Genomic DNA, 2500 nt, shown 5'->3' on the forward strand with positions numbered 1-2500 from the left:
CTATTTGAAGGTGACGCAGGCCAAACTAGACTCTGGCAAAAAGTGTCAAACAGCGCCCTTTGCTGTCAGGCAAGAGCAGAAACCATAAAAAGCTTACAGCTCCTGGTATTCCCAGGCGGTCTCCCATCCAAGTACTAACCAGGCCCGCCCCTGCTTAGCGTCCGAGATCGGGCGTTTTCAGGGTAGTATGGCCGTAAGCTGCCAGATCAACTGAAAAGATCCTATTTGAAGGTGACGCAGGCCAAACTAGACTCCAGCAAAAAGTGTCAAACAGCGCCCTCTGCTGTCAGGCAAGAGCAGAAACCATATAAAGCTTACAGCACCTGGTATTTCCAGGCGGTCTCCCATCCAAGTACTAACCAGGCCCGCCCCTGCTTAGCTTCCGAGATCGGACGAGATCGGGCTTTTTCAGGATAGTATGGCCGTAAGCTGCCAGATCAACTGAAAAGATCCTATTTGAAGGCGACGCAGGCCAAACTAGACTCTGGCAAAAAGTGTCAAACAGCGCCCTTTGCTGTCAGGCAAGAGCAGAAACCATAAAAAGCTTACAGCACCTGGTATTCCCAGGCGGTCTCCCATCCAAGTACTAACCAGGCCCGCCCCTGCTTAGCTTCCGAGATCGGGCGTTTTCAGGGTAGTATGGCCGTAAGCTGCCAGGTGAACTGAAAAGATCCTATTTGAAGGTGACGCAGGCCAAACTAGACTCCAGCAAAAAGTGTCAAACAGCGCCCTCTGCTGTCAGGCAAGAGCAGAAACCATAAAAAGCTTACAGCACCTGGTATTCCCAGGCGGTCTCCCATCCAAGTACTAACCAGGCCAGCCCCTGCTTAGCTTCTGAGATCGGACGAGATCAGGCGTTTTAAGGGTAGCATGTCCGTAAGCTGCCAGGTCAACTGAAAAGATCCTATTTGAAGGTGACGCAGGCCAAACTAGACTCCAGCAAAAAGTGTCAAACAGCGCCCTCTGCTGTCAGGCAAGAGCAGAAACCATAAAAAGCTTTCAGCACCTAGTATTCCCAGGCGGTCTCCCATCCAAGTACTAACCAGGCCCGCCCCTGCTTAGCTTCCGAGATCTGACGAGATCGGGCGTTTTCAGTGTAGTATGGCCGTAAGCTGCCAGGTCAACTGAAAAGATCCTATTTGAAGGTGACGCAGGCCAAACTAGACGCTGGCAAAAAGTGTCAAACAGCGCCCTTTGCTGTCAGGCAAGAACAGAAACCATAAAAAGCTTACAGCACCTGGTATTCCCAGACGGTCTCCCATCCAAGTACTAACCAGGCCCGCCCCTGCTTAGCGTCCGAGATCGGGCGTTTTCAGGGTAGTTTGGCCGTAAGCTGCAAGATCAACTGAAAAGATCCTATTTGAAGGCAACGCAGGCCAAACTAGACTCTGGCAAAAAGTGTCAAACAGCGCCCTTTGCTGTCAGGCGAGAGCAGAAACCATAAAAAGCTTACAGCACCTGGTATTCCCAGGCGGTCTCCCATCCAAATACTAACCAGGCCCGCCCCTGCTTAGCTTCCGAGATCGGGCGATTTCAGGGTAGTATGGCCGTAAGCTGCCAGGTGAACTGAAAAGATCCTATTTGAAGGTGACGCAGGCCAAACTAGACTCCAGCAAAAAGTGTCAAACAGCGCCCTCTGCTGTCAGGCAAGAGCAGAAACCATAAAAAGCTTACAGCACCTGGTATTCCCAGGCGGTCTCCCATCCAAGTACTAACCAGGCCCGCCCCTGCTTAGCTTCCGAGATCAGACGAGATCAGGCGTTTTAAGGGTAGTATGGCCGTAAGCTGCCAGGTCAACTGAAAAGATCCTATTTGAAGGTGACGCAGGCCAAACTAGACTCCAGCAAAAAGTGTCAAACAGCGCCCTCTGCTGTCAGGCAAGAGCAGAAACCATATAAAGCTTACAGCACCTGGTATTTCCAGGCGGTCTCCCACCCAAGTACTAACCAGGCCCGCCCCTGCTTAGCTTCCGAGATCGGACGAGATCGGGCTTTTTCAGGATAGTATGGCCGTAAGCTGCCAGATCAACTGAAAAGATCCTATTTGAAGGCAACGCAGGCCAAACTAGACTCTGGCAAAAAGTGTCAAACAGCGCCCTTTGCTGTCAGGCAAGAGCAGAAACCATAAAAAGCTTACAGCACCTGGTATTCCCAGGCGGTCTCCCATCCAAGTACTAACCAGGCCCGCCCCTGCTTAGCTTCCGAGATCGGGCGTTTTCAGGGTAGTATGGCCGTAAGCTGCCAGGTGAACTGAAAAGATCCTATTTGAAGGTGACGCAGGCCAAATTAGACTCCAGCAAAAAGTGTCAAACAGCGCCCTCTGCTGTCAGGCAAGAGCAGAAACCATAAAAAGCTTACAGCACCTGGTATTCCCAGGCGGTCGCCCATCCAAGTACTAACCAGGCCACCCCCTGCTTAGCTTCCGAGATCGGACGAGATCAGGCGTTTTAAGGGTAGTATGGCCGTAAGCTGCCAGGTCAACTGAAAAGATCCTATTTGAA

The 2500-nt window shown here is 51.5% G+C and overlaps 6 non-coding genes and 5 pseudogenes across 6 annotated transcripts; all 11 read right to left on the bottom strand.

Moving 5' to 3' along the window:
• Window positions 1–90: 90 nt before the first annotated feature.
• On the bottom strand, window positions 91–199 carry LOC131141646 (5S ribosomal RNA; annotated as a pseudogene).
• Window positions 200–311: 112 nt separating this feature from the next.
• On the bottom strand, window positions 312–430 carry LOC131099242 (5S ribosomal RNA). Its single transcript, XR_009118077.1, has one exon. It is a non-coding gene; the product is annotated as a 5S ribosomal RNA (ribosomal RNA).
• Window positions 431–542: 112 nt separating this feature from the next.
• LOC131100360 (5S ribosomal RNA) lies at window positions 543–651 on the bottom strand (annotated as a pseudogene).
• Window positions 652–763: 112 nt separating this feature from the next.
• On the bottom strand, window positions 764–882 carry LOC131099753 (5S ribosomal RNA). Its single transcript, XR_009118530.1, has one exon. It is a non-coding gene; the product is annotated as a 5S ribosomal RNA (ribosomal RNA).
• A 112-nt stretch (window positions 883–994) lies between these two features.
• On the bottom strand, window positions 995–1113 carry LOC131099764 (5S ribosomal RNA). Its single transcript, XR_009118541.1, has one exon. It is a non-coding gene; the product is annotated as a 5S ribosomal RNA (ribosomal RNA).
• A 112-nt stretch (window positions 1114–1225) lies between these two features.
• LOC131141986 (5S ribosomal RNA) lies at window positions 1226–1334 on the bottom strand (annotated as a pseudogene).
• A 112-nt stretch (window positions 1335–1446) lies between these two features.
• LOC131141499 (5S ribosomal RNA) lies at window positions 1447–1555 on the bottom strand (annotated as a pseudogene).
• Window positions 1556–1667: 112 nt separating this feature from the next.
• Window positions 1668–1786, bottom strand: LOC131097451 (5S ribosomal RNA). The gene has a single exon (XR_009116356.1). It is a non-coding gene; the product is annotated as a 5S ribosomal RNA (ribosomal RNA).
• A 112-nt stretch (window positions 1787–1898) lies between these two features.
• On the bottom strand, window positions 1899–2017 carry LOC131099582 (5S ribosomal RNA). Its single transcript, XR_009118407.1, has one exon. It is a non-coding gene; the product is annotated as a 5S ribosomal RNA (ribosomal RNA).
• A 112-nt stretch (window positions 2018–2129) lies between these two features.
• Window positions 2130–2238, bottom strand: LOC131100361 (5S ribosomal RNA; annotated as a pseudogene).
• Window positions 2239–2350: 112 nt separating this feature from the next.
• LOC131098465 (5S ribosomal RNA) lies at window positions 2351–2469 on the bottom strand. Its single transcript, XR_009117337.1, has one exon. It is a non-coding gene; the product is annotated as a 5S ribosomal RNA (ribosomal RNA).
• Between the last annotated feature and the right edge of the window lie 31 nt (window positions 2470–2500).

This window comes from Doryrhamphus excisus, chromosome 13 (assembly GCF_030265055.1).
Source record: "Doryrhamphus excisus isolate RoL2022-K1 chromosome 13, RoL_Dexc_1.0, whole genome shotgun sequence".
Taxonomy (NCBI): Eukaryota; Metazoa; Chordata; class Actinopteri; order Syngnathiformes; family Syngnathidae; genus Doryrhamphus; species Doryrhamphus excisus.